The 19,059-nt window shown below is 30.7% G+C and overlaps 1 long non-coding RNA gene across 1 annotated transcript; it reads left to right on the forward strand.

Moving 5' to 3' along the window:
• Positions 1-1,300: 1,300 nt before the first annotated feature.
• Positions 1,301-5,356, forward strand: LOC127715153 (uncharacterized). Its single transcript, XR_007988195.1, has 3 exons — positions 1,301-1,766; positions 2,574-2,908; positions 5,085-5,356. It is a non-coding gene; the product is annotated as an uncharacterized LOC127715153 (long non-coding RNA).
• Positions 5,357-19,059: the final 13,703 nt, after the last annotated feature.

Here is a 19,059-nt window from a genome sequence, read left to right on the forward strand (position 1 = left end):
CATTACTTTTTATGTATTCTTGTTAGTGAATGTATGTATAGGTCATTATACTATTTGTTAACATGCAGTACTTTTTTTTTAAATCCTTTAAGTTTTTGTTCATATACATGTAGATTATTCATCTACCACTTCATAGTCCTTATCTTGATCATCACGCATATAAAAAAAACAAGATTGGAAGTTCTGTTTCATGTAAATATGTTTCCTTAAATTACTGTGGATTCATTTATTTTCGTAGGTATCAATTTTCGTGGATTGAGGAAAACTTGCATTTTCGTGGATATTTGATTTCGTGGTTTTTAAAAAATCTGCATATAATCATACAGCAGATTTGTAATTCGTTGAACATTTAAATTCGTCGTTTCCCTGTAACCACGAAATCCACGAAAATTGGTATCCAACGAATAATAATGATTCCACAGTAATATCGAAGGACAAACTAATAATACGATATAATGATAAAGACTATAATTTCGTTTTTCAATTTGAGGTTCAGTAGCTGATCATACAATATGTACATTTTATCTGCTTACCTGTTGTGCTAATCTGATTTGATACGAAACTTCTCTTCAGTCCGATTTCATATTTTGACTTCAGATTAAACATCCGCTTAAGTAGAATTTTGAAAATGAAAGACTGAAATCCATTATATAAATTACACATAGCTGAGAGGGTGATAAAGCAGATTGTTACCCAGAGAAAACTGAGGCAAAGCCGAGGTTGATAATGCTTTTTTAGTGGTACCAATCTGCTCTATCACCCTCTCAGCTCTTTGTTATTCATTTATTATACTAAATGTTCTATCATTATTGTCTTTTACTGTTTTTTGAATTTAGTCTACTTAACTATGACGTCACGCACATAACAACGTAATAGTTATTTAAAAAACAACAGAATGGAAGCGAGACAATTTTTTTTTTTCATTTTAACAGTCTACGAAAAGGTTCTTCTGAGGCCCGAACGAAGACCATGAACATTGTCTTCAGTTCATTGGTGTTAATTCAATTCATTGTCCTTTAAGTAAATAATCGATTTTTGATTAGTCTGCACGAAAGGGTGACATTCAAAAAATTGTCTCCTTCTGAGCCATTGGATAAAGTAAATTATCTTCCTCGTATTATCCAATTTAAATCTGGCATTTGACGTGAAGTATAATAATATAGGTTATTCGTTCCAAACAGCAACTGTTACAATATCACATTGTTTTGACGTTTGAATCAAATCAGTTTTATTATCTCTAATCATTTCCACATTTGAGAATCCGATCACTTTTTTTAACTTGAATTACACTTTTTTCAGAGATCACTGACAAAAGAACAAACCAATGCAACGCGTTTGTCAATCAATTCACTTTCAGTTTTAACTGATGTTCTTTATGATCGTTTATGTCTGGATTCGGCGCCATTAACACCTAGGAGTCAGTGTGATGTAACATTTTTATATGCAAAACTTAGAAGATTTGGTCAATATATGCCAACTAAAGGAACATATGGTGGAGAATTTAAAGACATTAAAGATGTCCATAAGAAAATCGGTGATGATATAGAACGAGTTCGACTTATCCGAAATGAAATCCAGCATTTTGGCCTCATTTTCAATGACCCACGACAGGTTCATGGAAATAAGACGAATGTGTCAAACTATTGCAAAAAGAATTGAACTCCATAACAAAAAAGGCACGGCATACAGCGATGACATCAGAGCTGTTTTACAAAAAGACATAAGCAGCCGTCAAGCAGAGGCTATGGAAACTAAAATTATGTTCGGTAACTATGATTTAAAATATGTTCACTTATTATGTTGTTTAAAAATAATGATAGCTTCTAATCTTTGTTTTTCAAGTTACCTAGGATGTTGCAAGGTGATTAACATTGACTAAGAAGAATTAATAGAACAAAGTATGATAAGCCAAAACAGGACACAGACACCCTGTAACAGTAGCTCAAAAATATAAGTGTTAATTTACTTTTTCAACATCAGGCTAATATCTGTAAAATATTTACAAGTGGTCAAGAGCCCGTGTTTACCATTGTGATTGTAAATTTTTAACCGTTCTATTCAGGCCATTGGAGCAATTTTTCACCAAACAAATATTTAATTTAAATTTATGATAGAAACACTTTGCTATTATCATGATTATCATGGAACATGTCTTGCTACTTTATAGCAATATTATCACTACATGTAGCGACAACATAACACTGCTGCCATACTTTATAAGGTATTAATCTTCATAAATGCATATTCCAAAAATATCACATAATTTTGAAAAAGAAGAATGTGGTATGATTGTCAATAGACTATCCTTCATTGCTCAAATGCACTGGATTTAAACAAAACAGTAACCATTTGGCATTAAACATTGAGAAAATCCATACCATAAAGTTAGCAATAAAAAAGCCACTTCATGACAAAACTTAAATAAGTTCAAACAAATAAAGATTCCCTTGGAGGGGGTACCGATCGCAAAAATGACTAAAATAGCTAGATGGATGAAATATGCCTTTACGAAATGTGTAATACATATAGTTTTTTTAGCTGTACGATATTGCTAAGCAGATATGTTTTTACAGAAAAACCTAGACTTAACATCAAGAAAACGTTTTACAAAAGTACAGAAGGAGAAGGTTGCACATTGGAATGCCAAATCCTGGTACCGTTGCCAGATGGTGCAACTATTCAGTGGTTTAAAGGAAAAGATGATAACAGGACAAATATCAAGGATGATCCAAACTGGGAAACAAAGTACAGCGGCGCTTCTATGCAGTTTCCATCCCTGAATATTTTAAACTGTGACGAATCTGATGAAGATTTTTATTCCAGCATAATAAAATACCCACAAGACAGCGCCGAGCATGACGATAGTGCGAGAATCGAGTGGCCGACTACGTTCCTTCATGTTCGTAAAGTAAGTTAGCTTAAACACTAATTCCAACAAAAAATATTATATGCTACCGCTTAAATATCCTTTTACAACATGATTTACTGTTGGTCGTGAATTTGTTACCTTATATTATTAATTTAATCATATACACATTGAAAAGTTTTTAATGATAATCAAACAGTAAATATGTTAATACTTTACTGTAATTAGTAACAGAGAAATACTTAATTTATACATATTAAGATGAATTGTTCGAAATCGGTAATGAGTGTCGTTTATTATTTTCTTAGTTTATGAAATAGTTAAACTACATGTACCAACAAAGAACTTATTGTTTATATTCAACATGTTCAAGAGAAATAAACAAAATTAATAAAAAAAATATAAATAAAACCCGAACCAAAAGTTACCTTTTTCTAGAGATACTGGAAAACAAATAATGAATTCAAGAAACAAAAGCGATGTTAGTTTTGTTCCTTAATAATGTCCAATTTTAAATTAAGACTAAAATCAAGTCCGTACGGTGACCTATAGTTTCCACCTTGTATGTCATTTAAATCATGGAAGAAAGTTGACTCATTAGCAATCATACAGTAACTTTTTATTTTTTCATCTTTGGTAATCAATGTTATTAAATTTTCGATAGCCCATTAGAAAAAACGACGAGTACAGTCAATATATCAAGTCTCAAGTTAACTTTCCGGGTGCATTTAAATATTTCAAAATTTTCATAATGTTTTTTGTGTTATAGAAAAAAACAACAAACATTAGATAAAACTATTTAAATGCTCAAAATTTTTTAAAGTTAGACAAACGGGCCGCAAACTTTATTGAACTTTAATATTTTAGTTAAAAGTTTGAAATATAAAGAAGAAATGTATTTGTAACTGTTCTGTGTTTTGAATCATTGATATAAGCGACATTTCAAATGTCAAAAATAATAAAATGTTACGAAATGGAGTTTTGTAGTTCGAGTTTCCGACATATTTCAATATTAAATGTATTCTGTTCCTTGGGTGGTCCACATTATTATAATAAAAGTTTGGTGTAAAAGTGAGTAATAATCATAAATATGTTGTTTTTTAATTATAGTTCAAGTTATATTGCATCTGCAGATGAATTAAAGTTAGACAAAAGAAAACACGAAAGGTTTATATTAACTTTCGTCCTATTTGAACATCTATATAAATGTAAAATGATATTGTATGATTTAAAAAAACTATCCACTACAGACAAATGACATAGATGTTCATGATGTTAGCAATTATAGGTTACCGTATGAATACTGCCTTCAACAATGAACACAACTCATGTCGTCATTTGCTTTTTGTGTGTTTTTTGCTCTTTATGTACTGGTTTTGTGTCATGAATGGATACCCCATATCCTTTAGTTTTTTCTAAAATGATTCTAGTGGCTTAATGTCGAGCTCTAACTTAATAATAAGCATAAAATAAGTTCAATGTTTACTTGGATATCGAAATTACACTCGAGTAAACGTTAAATGTTAGATGCGAATTGAAAATGTGATTTTTGGTTGAAATTAGAGTAACCCTGGAATTGCATATTAACTGTTTCATATAAGATTAAAATATATTTTAAAGGACCATTTTGAAAGTTCAATGCATTAAAACAAAATAGGTAACAATTAATTAAACTAGATGCGCATTCCGGTAATTTACATCTCGTCTAAGGTGCTCGGGACCAAAAATCCTAAATTCAGAGATCTGTTTTGAACGTTGTTGACATTTTATAACCGACAACGGCCAAACGTTGATAACCCAATAGGAACATGTCTTAAGATTTAACTGTTGTTTTTATTCGGTTTCATAACCTGACAACAGCATTTCAATAAATTAAGTAATAATGTGTTTTTCATGCATGTACTAACGTACTTAGCTACTGCGGTAGTGTTATTAACGCAGTTCCCTAGCAGATGTGTCTATCCAGCTGAAACACTAATGAGGTCGTGGTCAACATATTTGAAGATCTCAAACTTAATAAAACGTTGACGTGCTTTAAAGAGCTGACAAAAAGAACAATATATATTTCATAAACCTTTTTGTGCTTAGAAAATTTCATTGATTTTACAATTTGAAAAAAAAACGTTTTTCATTTCCAAATATGACTTGACAAAGACCGTTATTTCACTATGTCTACACAAACAGCCAAAAATGAAGATTTATGTTTAATATTTTGTAGAAGACTGAGTAAAGTAGTGGATCGGTGAACAAGTAGTTTTATCATAAAGACATAAGTCGATGCATGCCTGAATATTTATAATATTCTGACAGCAAAAACAATTATTATCAATGGAGAGAGGGACTTGTTCTGTAAGACATTTTGACGAAAAATTTGTGTAAAATAGTATTTTCGTTGTATTTTTATATATTTGTAGAATATGTACCTTCTATATTTTCAGTGTATATATCATACTCTATATAAACTACCAAATAATGTATTGTTTTAATGTACTCTTTTGTTTGTTGTATTTTTTTCATGTATTCGTTGCATTTACATTCGCTGTATGATGTCTGATCTCCGAATACTGCAACTTATCCAATAACAAAAATAGGACAAAATACGATGGGTGTTACACGTGGAATGGTAATCAAGGCAACGATTCACTGCGATTTTACGGCATGAGTTCGTGTTGTTCAATCTTTGTATTGTTTTCATCTTATTGTTTCAATATATATGGGAAATAATAGACTCTGAATAATTGGTGTTTGAAAGGATCTTTACAAATCTTTCACATCTGGTTCAAATTAAACATAAATACATGAATGTCCTCCAAATGCAATCACTGGTAGCATTCAAATTTAAGAGATCCTCTATAAAGAAAGATATATTTTTCAAACAAATTATTTCTGGTAAGCGATTCTGAATTTATGAAAGTTGAAGTTTATTCTCAGGACGGTGTGTTCTCTCTTCCTTAAAATAGTGTTTTAGTTTGGGTTTTTTTTATTTTATTTTTTTGTTGTTGGGACGGGGTTTTTTTTCAACTACTTTATTTTCTTACTTTTAAACTTGAATCTTACTCTTATTATAACAAATCCAGCAAAATAACCTAATGACCGATTCCTGCGATTTCCATCATTGGAGGCTCGTGTCTTGAGTTATAAACAGTCGTATTGTTCTCGTATTTTTGTATTCATAATGTTTGGAAACCTAACTGAATTTTATGAAGATCTTCGCATGTCACTTTAAAGTTGTTTCTGCAGTTTTGTCGTCTTTCTTCTTTTTCTATTGTCTCCTTTTTAAATTGATTTTTAAATTCTTTTTCTTTTTATTACATTCCGGTTGCCCTTTTTAGGGAGAATTTTGACAGTAGAATTAAAAATGTTATTGTGCAACCATTTTGTAATTCGTACAGATATTATAAACTGATTGTTGTATACTAAGTAGTTCATTTCAACATATCTTTTTTAGGCACCATCATTTCGTAGACAGATTTAATTTCACTTCTTTCATGTAGTTGTTTCTGTATATTCATATTTTGGTTTATGTATAAATAAGAGACACCGCTTAAGATAATATATGTATAATCCCAATTGATAAATTGTATCAATAATTTCACTGCAGTCCGTGCGTCAAAGGAAAAGGCAGTCACATACATCTCTTAACTATCGTCCTATTTCTGTTACTATTACTGTTTGTAAGATTATTAAACAGATTCGTTTTTAACATTTGACGTATATGTCTATGTAGAGTAACAACTTGTTGACAAAGTTTCAATCTGGATTCAAGCCATGATGCTCTACTGATACTCAGTTAATTATAATTTAGAATATAATAAAACAAATCATAAAATTTACAGTAATATGGATAACGTTATAAGTGGTATTTAAAGTTTGTATTTTTTTATGTACCTAGAACTTTTGATAAAGTTTGGCATAACTCACTCTATTAAATCTTTAACCGTCTGTTTTGAATGATCAGGTGTTATCTTGGGTAGATATTTATCTTTCAGATCGTCAAAAAAATTTGTTTTTAAGAAGGCTTTCCATCAACTCTTAAAAGTATACATGAACAGATTCTTCAAGGTTCAGTTTAAAACCCTTTCTGTTTAACATTTATATATAAATAGTTAAGTAAATGACATTGAAGATGCCATAAACTTTTTCAAAGACAATTTATTAGTTGTTATAGACGATGAGTAGTATACAGCAGCTGCTTCTTTGAATGAAGACTTTCTGTAGATGTTATATCAAAATGGGCTAAATCATGGACTGTTCAAATTAACTCCAAGAAAGAAAAAATATAGTGTACTTACTAGTAGGGATTAGGAACATCAGTTTGTATTTTTTGGGGATTGATAATGAAGAGGTTGGGGAAATAAATGAATCACTGTCATCTTGTGATAACATTTCAGTCTTCAATGAAAAGAACATATAAATAATTTTTTTTTAAAAGCATGCTCTCGTTTATCTGTTCTTCGACAAATTCAACGTTTGTAAGACATGAATTGATTTCTACGTATTTACTAAGCTTTTATTATACCCATATAAGAGTATGATGATGTTGTTTGCGGTAACTGCTCTCAGCATCGTTCCGAGCTTCTTGAAAATATTCAAATAGAAGCTGCTAGAAATATTACTGGACTTTGGCGTAATTCCCCAAGATATAATCTTTACATTGAAAAGGGATTAGAAACTCTTGAAAATACTCAAAATAAAACATAAGTTTATACTCTTTTATCAAATATTGAAAGGGATGACACCTGCTCAACCCCTCATACTTTGACGAATGAAAATAATTCTCCCCCTCCCTTTCCGACGTGTTAGAACTAGCTCTTACTTAATTAGTTTCATTCCTTTCACTATAAGGCTTTGGAATATTGTATAAAATAATCCCAAAGTTTATGTATATCTAAATCATACTAGACAACTTTTATAGGACTGATGAAATATTTAAGACTTTCAATTGTGGAAAAAGAAAATATAAAATCAATCATTGTCAACCTAAATTCCATTTGTTTAGAATACTATTTGTTTAAACTGTAACCACCGTGTTGAGGATAACCAAGACGTCTTTTTTTATTTGCCATTACAATTTTACAATGATGTAAGCCAGATCGCACTTAATTCCATTCACTCAATTGTCGATAATAAGGTGACATAGATAAATTGACCTATTACTTTTTGGAAATAGATTATTTTTGTCTGATGTAAAATTTGCTATTTTTAAATGGTGCAGTAATAATAAATCAGTGACACTCATCTTTTTGTTTGATAAAAAAAATATTTAACACTGTTTGTTTTTCCTTTCCTTTTTTTCACAATGTATTTTTTTTATTTCCTTTTTTTTTTCCCAAGCATCATTTCATTTATTCCACTAAGTAAGCTTTAGGCCCCTTTTACTCATATATTTCTTCAACTGTTTCGGTTCATATACATTCTTGGTTTTCAAATATTCGGCTTTGAGCGTTCCTGATGAAGGAAAATCTAGAAAAAGGCAGCGGACGCATGAAATATATAACGTGTTGTTTTCATTTTTAGAATCTATTCCAAACCTAATGTATATTTCTTATGATTTTTAAATAGTGTTGATATGTATATGTCTGAGAGTGTTCGAATAACTAACGCTTACATACTTAAAGATAGTACACATTTTGTTATCAACATTTTCAACATGTATTTTTGTGTGTGTTTTCGTGCATTTTCTACTGTAGCTCTAATATTCTAAGTCCAGTTTTTAATATATGATTGCTACATTGTACATGTTGTATTGAGCGAGGTTTTAAAGGCTGCACTTGTTGCTTAATTCTTTTCATATCTTAATGAATAAAATATGTTTAAAGTAAAAAAAATCTACAGAAGTCTTTTCAAAACAAGTTTACATTTGTTTTTATAAACTAAGATAAATAAAGTGTACATTCATGTAAATTTGCCAATCGGTATTGCTGAGAATCAATACATTTGCGAAATTTTATATATTAATATAAAATGTTTACTGGAAATGTAGACAATTTCATACGTAAAATGTTAGTTGGAACTTCGAGATAACTATTACTGTACAGTGGTAATTGTGTAAAGGTTAATAATTTCGTTGTTTTTTTTTAAATAGAAAATATTGTTTATTAAATATATGGCATATTTTGTTTGTTTCTTTATCTTAGTCACATCTAGGAGCCAAATTGTGAAGAACTTGTCTGTCTACGACTATAAGACTATATTTTGTTTCAATGCTCCGTCATTTTTAGGGGTCTCGGTGGCCAAGTGATCTAATAGTTCCTCTACTATATCACTAGGCTGTCAACACTGAGCTTGTGAGTTCGAACCCCGTAAGTGACAGGTGCGTTCGAATCTAATCTTAATATATTAGGATTAATTGTTTTTCCAGCCGAGCATTCTGGTCTCCCCAACCTATAAAGACAAACCGAAAACACAGAAAAAGTCCTGCAAGTTTTTCAACACAAACAAGCAATCATATTTTTCCTGTCATAGTCTTGTACAGTCGACTATACGGGATTGATTTTTCTCATTGTTGAAGGCCGTCCGATTGCCTATAATTGCCTACATCCACACCATTTGAATTCTGAAGTATAGTTGTCTTATTGGCAATAATACCACATCTCCCTATTTTTCTGATCAATCCGTCCTTTTTTTTTAATCCTCTGGAAGAAGAAAAACATGAAACACATCAATTTGAAAGTGGTATTTTAAATTAAGATTTGGACGAACAAATATCCCTGAGCCGACTATTAAATATCGATCTATATGCCCTTGTACATTCGTTTATATTGGTTAATCTGTTTAATGTTTCGATATTAAAAATATCGACAAAATAGATTCTATATCGACATTTTGTAATTTCCGTCTTGATTTGATTCTCTTTCCGTTTCCTTGTTATGATTAATGCGAAAACAATAAACGATAGAAAAAATATGGCAGACAGCGATCAACACAACCGCCGAGGAACATGCTCCTTACTTGAGATCAAATCATAAAAGAAAAAGACTTGTGTCCAACAATTTTAATGCAATTATAAACCTTGATGGATTTATAAAATCTTTGAGTTTATGATGTTGATAATATATCTTTTTCGTAAAGATTTACCGATTTTGTTACAAAAAAAAGTGCAAGTTCGAGGGGTTTTTTTTTAGGTCGTCTGCTTCAAATTCAAAAAGGCACATTATAACTAGAAAACCAATTTTAGTCTGAAACTGCAATTTTGACCCTAACATCACATGAATAGTCTAAATTCGAGACCGTTAAGTATTCTAGGATTTAAATACTTTTCAGATACTTTCTCGTACATGCTGTTTATATATATATATATATAGGTTATAACTACAGTACAGTCAAAACATAGACCTAACAGATGTTAAATGACAATATAGACATATCGACAGTTGAGCAGATACACCAGCATTCTAATTGTTGATATAAATTGAAATCGTCGATATCAAATCGAAAATGACGATATTGAACAAAAGTCGTCAACGTAAATTTGAATTATATCGCTGATATCGACCACTGTAGCAAATATATAAAGTAAACTCAAACGATAATGATGATTTCGCTATTGAATCGATATATTACTTAATTTGGACGGTTTAATTATGGATATTGATATCAATGATAAGATTTCAAGTTACGGGTCAAGTCACTTATATTCAGAAAGTTATGGTTAAGATATCTATCGATATTGATTCGATGTTGATGATAATGTCGATATCGTGACTTCATGGTGTACTTGGAAAGGCAATATTTTTTTTGGATCATATGCTGCAGTTTTCCATATTGACGATATCGCTTTTATTTGGACAATTCATGTTCCAAATTTTCATATTTTATAGTTGTCGATATCAATCATGCGTATTACTGGTTAATCTGTTTGATCGGTCGATATGGATACAATAAATTAGATATCCCCATTTTGTAATTTCTGTCTTGATAGGTTTCTCTTTTTGTTTCCTTGTTTTGATTAATTTTGAAACAATAAACGATAAACAAGTATGACAGACAGCAAACAACGACAGCTTAAACAGATAATCCAGGATTTTGATTGTCGATATGAAATCGAAATCCTCGATATCGAACCGAAATCCTCAATATCGAATCGAAATCCTCGATATGGAATCGGAATCGTCGATATTGAATCGAAATTATCGATAAAGAATCAAAATTGTTAATATCGGCCACATAGGAAATAAATTGAGTAAATTCAAACGATAATGATAATTTGGATATTGAATCGCGATATCAGCGATATCGCAACATGTAGCAGTTGAATTCAGACTTGCTTAATTTTGAAAGTTTGTTTGTTTATAACTTCCTTTTATGTGCAAGGTTATGGTCAAAATAAATATCGATATATATTCGATGGCGATGATATCGTCAATATAGTGACTTGACAATGTTGTTGGATAAACGATATTAGTATATTTTCTAGAATATACTGCAGTTTTCAATATTCATGATAACGATTCGATTTCGATAATTTATGTTCCAAATATTACTCTGCGACTTTTGTCGATATCAACAATTTGTGTAAAATGGTTAATCTCTGTAATGTGTCAATATCGACAAAATCGACGAAATAGATTCAATATCGACATTTTGTGATTTCCGTCTTGATTTATTTCTTTCTTCGTTTCCTTGTGATAATTAATACTTAAACAATAAACGATTAATAAATTCGTCAAACAACAACAAACGACAACCCCTGGTTAACAGGATCCTGACTTGGGATCAATACATAACCAAAAAGAAATAATTAACAAAATCGTTACTCAATTCATGCTCTACCGAAATTGTTGCATTTAGTGTAGTTTAAACATACAATCTACAAATGAACATTAGTGACATAGACATGTCCAAGACAAGGGGTTATAATTAGAGAAAAATGCTTAATAACAAAGTACTTTTGCTCTACAACAAATGTGCGAATGGCACATTATCAATCATAAACGATTTGTAGTTTTTTTTTTTTAAAAAGTCTAGTTTAAGAGTTTGTTGTTGTAAATTAAGTACTGTTTAGATATTATCAGTGCAATCAGTACTGTACTCATCAGTAGCGTGTCCGGTAATATCGTATGCTGTTTTCATTTATAGTTAAAAACTACAAAACAATCTAAATATAAACTTAACAGATATTAAATGACGATATACACAAATCAACAACTTAAATAGATAAAACCTTAACGTGAATTGTCAATATGGACTCGTAATCGTCGATATCGAAACTAATGTCATTGATATTGACCCCTGTGACAAATAAATGAAGTAAACTCAACCGACAATTACGATTTCGATATTGGATCGATATCAATTGAATCAGTATCTGCAGCAGTTAGATTCAGAGTTAACTTATTTTGAAAGTTTAATTGTCCATAATGATATCATAAATAAGATTTTAGCTTATTATTCAAGTCCCTTTGCAGAATTATGGATAAGACAACAATCGATATCAATTTGATGTCGATGATATCGTCGATGTCTTGACTTTGCCGTGTCTTAGACTAACAATATTAGCTTTTTTCTTGTACATATGCTGCAGTTTGTAATAGTGACGATACCAAATCGATTTCGACAATTTGTGCTCCAAATGTTCATCTGCTACATTTGACGATATCAACAATTTGTTTATTCTGATCAGTGTGTTTAATGTGTCGATATCGAAAATATCGACGAAAAAATTTCGATATTGACATTTTGTAATTTTCGTCTTGATTTGTGTACCTTTCTGTTTCCTTGTTATGATAAATACTGAACAAAAAACGATTAACAAATATGACAGACAGCAACCGACGACAATCAATGAATAAAAGATTCCTGATTTGGGATCAAAACATCACAAAAAGGGATCAATTAACCAAAATTGTACTGCAATTGTGCTAATTGATGGATTTATAAAATCACTGATTTTATGAAGTTGATTATATTTTTTCGAATTTCCTTTTTATAAACGCACACGTTTGAGGTTTTTCACGTCGTCCATTTTAAATTCAAGATTTCGAATTACCGAAAAATTACTTTTGGAATAGTTAAAAGATACCTTTTATAAATGAGCATAAGTGACTTAATCATATGTTAAATAGTAATAATTTAGTAAAAATGTATAATTAAGTACTTATGCTCTACAAGAAATGTGCGAATGGCGATTTATCACTAGTAACCGATGTTTAGTCTTAAACAGCCACTTTAACCTGAACATCACCTGCAAAAAGTAAAGATTAAGATCGTTAAGACTTTTAAAGGATTTGCGTACTTTTCATATATTTTGTTGTTGCAAATTCAGTGCTTTTAAGACAGCTTCCGTGGACTCAATCCCGTACTGTTTAGTAGCGTTTCAGATAATACTGTATGCTGTGTTTATATATACATGATATATTTAACAACTACAGAACAGTCTAAATATAGACCAAATTGGTTCTAAAATGCGACAACTTGCAAAGATATATCAAGATAACAAGTTCGAAGTTTTGTTTATACGTTGTCTGCCTTAAATAAAAAAAATGAATATACCAAAAATGTTTCTTTTGGACCATTTTAAAGATTTGCAATATAAAGGTATACGTAACAATCATTCATTTCCTGAACATAAGATTTATTTGTTCTCGGTTAAAAATAGGATAACATTGATTAGAAAAGGTTGGCAATACCTTGCGTTCTACTTTTTTCTGAGTTTTGCACAATTAAATTTTTATATTAAAACAAGGTATAGTTAGGGGTCTGGATGGGGTTTATAGAATAGAAAATAATGGGCAAAAAATGCAATATAAAGGGCAAACAATATAAAGAATAGAGAAACATATGCCGAAAAAATAAATAATATAGAATAATGGGGTTCTAAAATATAAACAATAGAGAATAATGGGGTGTTAAAATATGAAGAATACAGAAATATGGGGTGCTAAAATATAAAGAATAGAGAATAGTGAGGTGCTAAAAGATAAAGAATAGAGAATAATGGGCAAATAATATAAAGAATACAGAAAAATGACTTAAAAAATTAAAGAATACAGAATTGCCACCCCCCCTCCACCCCCCACCCCCCCCCCCCCCCCCCCAATCCACACCCTCATGTAGACTTGCAAAGAGAAACACTGCAGATACCATTAGTTGAGAAACACTTGCTAACCAAGTAAAATTTACCACGGTTTTTGGCGGGGTTCCTGTTGCTCAATCTTTACACTGTTGCATTTCTAACTTTTTGTGGTCGTAATGGTGTTTGTATTTATCAATATAACCCCTCCTCTTATAGTATCTTATTCCAATTTTGTCATGAAGCAATATTCGTGTAAAATATAACGAAATCGACTGATTTCAGATTTCTACCGTTCAGAAAATACTTATCGAACTGTAATGTTTTAAAATTTAAAATTATCATGAATCATAAACAGCAATCAAGACTTCGAAAACTGTGCCAATTTATTAGAATTATAGATGAAAAACTGGGTTCTCTCTGATGTTAACCTGTCGGCTGTGCTGTTACTTATACCATTATAATGTAACTCGTATTATATTTTCCCTCAACAAATGTACAACGCAATGTAATGTAAAATAATATATGTTTTTCTGCATACCTTTGTTCAGCTTAGGTGATACCAGAATGACAAAACAAACTATCAACAAAGTGGAAATACGAAATACATGCTGAAACATCGAAAATTTCTGCAGGAATCAGCATTAAATTGTATTTACTGAATATTGCTGTTGTGTGCGATGAAGAATTCATAGCTTGATTAGGGAAGATTTTATAATCAATCGTCCATAGCCTTGGATTATGATCAATATAAAAAACAATATTTATACTTGACAATTTTATCGCCACTTCGTCATTATGTGGGTATTTGATTTTAATATGGCCATAACGACCAATGTTTGTCTCAGTTGCTTTTATCAATATATATTATATAATTTCTACACTTATTCTTTACTCCATGACATGATATAATAGACATTTAATATATTGATAGATTTTAAATCATCGTTTTTTTATTATAAAATTACAATGTGTTACATCATTATTCTAAATATAAATTTTCTAGGTGTGAAAAAATACTTAATTACCTTTCTCAAAGAAATTTTTCTTACAATGAAGATGTGATTGTTTGAGTCATCGTAAGCTTGAATCTGCCACATACGCACACATTCTCATTTGAATAAAGAAAACCACAGCTAACGGTAGGATTTCTTAGTTATATCTCGCCAAGAGAAGACGTTTCAGAATCGCTCAAAACGTAAGTAAACATTTACTAGTAAATTGTATTATATTAAATTTTATATTTTACACCTACAAATGTACAAGTGAAAATTTTCAAACTGAATATACAGTTTAACTTACGTTTTGATTGTAACAGACTATTTTCATATTACCGACTTTTGACTCCGGATTATATAATTTTTCGACAGGATACAATCTTTGTGGTAGGACATCTTGGTACTCAGTCAAGTACGACCAACCAAAAGAAGAAAATCAAATATATAATCGGTGCAATTTGGGGGAAAATCTTACTGTTTTCCGATGATTTTGTCGTGTATAGAAAGCATAAAACAGTTAATTTTTCCCCCAAAATTGTACCGATTGAAAGCTTGAATTTACTTCTTTTTCGTTGCTCTCACTTAAACAAGTACCAGAATGTTCTACGACAGAGTAGGTAGCTTGTCAAAAAAATATAAACTCCGGAGTCAAAGGTCGGTAATATGAAAATAGTCTATTGAAACATAGGCTGCCGTAATGGTTCCTTCTAACATGACACATAGCATTTGTTGCATCATACTTTCCAACGTTACAGTTTCATAGATATCAAAAATTGTTGTAAATAGAACAAAGAACTGTGAAAACTTTTATTTTCTTTTGGAACGAAGATTCTATTTTGATATTCTTAACTAAATTATAACTGATAGAAGTAGGGGCATCAAGATCCGGTTTTGGCCAAAAAAATTAAAGTGTTTGAGAACTATTTCAAATTAGCACATAATCATGATAATGTTTGGAAATGCATAAAATAAAGAAATTAAAATGTGAAACACAAGATTTCTTATGTAATGACGTCACAATTACGTCATAATATGTACCAGTATGCAATAATGAAATAGTAATTATGTTATGCCTTAATGCCAGTTGTCTATTTGGTAATTTGGTTTTGATGGTAGATCTTTGATGTTCTTACAATTTATTGACATCAATCTAGTTTCACCTCTTTGCATATTGTATGAACATGTTGTATATATTTGACCTTTAATGCTTGTATCGTAATATCTTGTCTCATTGAAATATACCAAAATATCAAATATAACAATCTTAACCTTAAGCAAACTCTTACCGAAAGTTCGATTTCTGATAACGAAGTGGTTTTTGAAGTAAGGAATTGCATTGGTTGTGCCAGTATTGAATAAAATATAGTTAAAACTTATTTTATAATATATAATTCATTTGGACTGTAATTAAAACAAGATAATCCTTCACTAAACAATTATATGAATTTTAAAAATGCATACTCACAATGAAGAAACGTATACAATCCCTAGGATATCATCGTTCCGTTCTGTTGTTGCATTTAATATCGATAAAGCAAGCTATATAAATTTTCCGAATTATTAGAAATTCTTAACATCACTTAAACTAACCCATAAAAGAAATGCCTAAGAAGGAAGGAAGGCATTGATCCTGAACACTGCACTGACTGACCAAGAAACCAATTTTTGATTTAAAAAAATCAAGATGTCATTTGAGCCTTGAGCACTTGACAGTATTCTAAATTTAAAATGTTAAAAGAGAATGAGAATCCCTTTCTTTATGATACTCTTAATCACGCAGAAAGTGACTATCATTATCTTACATACACTTTTTGTACAAACATAACTTTGCTTTATATCACATTGTTCATGTCAATGTTTTTTGAAGCATAACTTAACGGCATACGATACAGTTACAGGGGAGGTAATTACGACGCTAACGTAAAATGTTATTTTTCGCGACGTCAAACTGTGACATATCGGGAAAAGATGCATTTTTTGACTGATTTTTTTCATTCAGACTGATTTAACTCGAAAACGAGTTCATGGACCCCTCTCTTTAAAAGTGACATTTGGCTTGATTATGTGTGAAAATTATTTGTGCCAATTTTTATAAACATTTCACCGATGTAATTTTTTTAAATTAGATAAATATGCAGAAAGAAATGCCGGTTTTTGACTAAAATCAGGAAACTGGGATAAAAATGAATTACTTCCAAAGATTTGTTACACAAATTCAAAGACACCTTATGTAGAGAAGATATTATAAAGGTTTTTATAAAAATCCGCTTGCGTTTATCTTTTCAAACAAAAAAGTTTGGTATGTCTTTCCAAAGGATAGAAATATCCAAGAAACCGAAATTTCCAGTAACTGTCAAAAATTTCGACCCCATTTATCTCTAAAAGTAGCACATGAAGGTATTTTTTTATTACATATTTGAATTTACTAGGTGAAAAATAGCTTGTATGCAAACTTTCGTCAAAAATTCAACGTGGGATCAAACTGTATCGTATGCCCTTAATACGAACAGTTATCGTACATGTGAGTGAGAACTTGTCCAGATTTCGTAAATTCAACCGGCCATTGATTTTCATTTGAAACGTTCAAGTAAGAATTAATTTCATAACATCTAAAGCTTACCGTGCGTAATCAAGGTGGTTCAACACCCTCGTAGTAGTAACTATAAAAAATCACAAAAAAATAACAATATTTGATCAAGAAATCATTGAAATGTTTATGTTTTATTATATCATTTTAAATGTATCAAAAACAAAAATAGATGTGTCAACCATCCAACCACCATGCTTTTGTTCGTGACTCAATAAAAGTTTTGTTATGAGTATTTTATCTATATCTTTCATTGTTCTGAAATCGTTATCTTTATCATATGGCAAAATTTGGGGTACTTAGCTAATTTGCATAGCGGCCATATTGCCTTGTCATGACGACAACCATTGCAACGAGACTACGCATGCCCCTAAAAAAAATGCAAATATTCCCATTCCTAAGTCGAATCAACAATTTGTCCGCATGTAGATGAATTGTACATGTTTTTTCGCCTTGTGAATGAACATTGTCTCCTTTAAACACTTTTGACCTTTTCAGTTTTAAGATCAGAAGCCAAGCCGAAATATAATCGCTATATAAAATAGCGCAAAATCGTAAAAAAGCAAGATTTAAAATAGAAATGATAATACAAGAAGAGGTTTGTCCTGATTGTCCGCATATAACAATGCACCTTTTTTGCAGGTTAAATATCTTTAATCTTTTAGGTTGCAATTCTGTAAATACAGACAATGCAATTTCCCATAGGAACTCCCTTTTCGGCTAAAACTGTGACACTTTTACTATGAAGTTTCGTGAAAAAAAATATCCCAGAACGGAAAGTTTATATGCACTACTATTTTATTCAAAGGTCAAAATATAGGGCTGTGCGGCATATTTTCAACATTTATATGCCCTGAAAATCAAAGAGTTTAAACTAATAACTAAAAATCTATACTACCCTTACCTCCATTTTTGGACCTCCTAAGAATTAAAATTTAGCCGCTACCATGTTTTTCTTTACTGGTTACATTCCCAAGTGATGTCTCTATGAGATTAAACACAGAGATCATCAATGGGAACCAGTACGTCAACAAATTAACATACCTATGAATATTAAATATCTCCCCAAAAGAGGCGTGGTTTGAGAAACAGCTGTATTTACAAAGTGCAACCTATACCAACATTTATTCAAATAGAAAACTCTATAAAAACACTTTTTCTCACAACAATACTTATTTATCAGAATTATAGCCTTAAAGAAATCACTGCATATACTCTAAGTTTCCTTTTACAGTACATTATATACCCCTACCCCTGTTTCAATTTTTTAAAGATTTTTAAAACAAGACTCTTATTATTGCCAGCTTACCCTATGTGCATATTTTCTGACATGAACTGTCTAAAACCTGTTTGAAACTATTCTGATAACAAATTGAAAGCATTTTAGAATACTATAAATGTATTGTTTAGTAGTTAAGCATTCCAACATTCACGACTTATTGAGGTATTTTTGTAATTCTAGCTTGTTCTTTTTTATGCCGCGGTCACAAAAAAAACACATTTAGGCGTTACGGCTTACTTTTGGGTTATCGACAGGACAAAAACACCCCATCAAAAATATTTAGGAAGGATCAATGAGTTGCAATTACTGCGAAGA

Source organism: Mytilus californianus, unplaced genomic scaffold (assembly GCF_021869535.1).
Source record: "Mytilus californianus isolate M0D057914Y unplaced genomic scaffold, xbMytCali1.0.p SCAF_9, whole genome shotgun sequence".
Classification (NCBI taxonomy): Eukaryota; Metazoa; Mollusca; class Bivalvia; order Mytilida; family Mytilidae; genus Mytilus; species Mytilus californianus.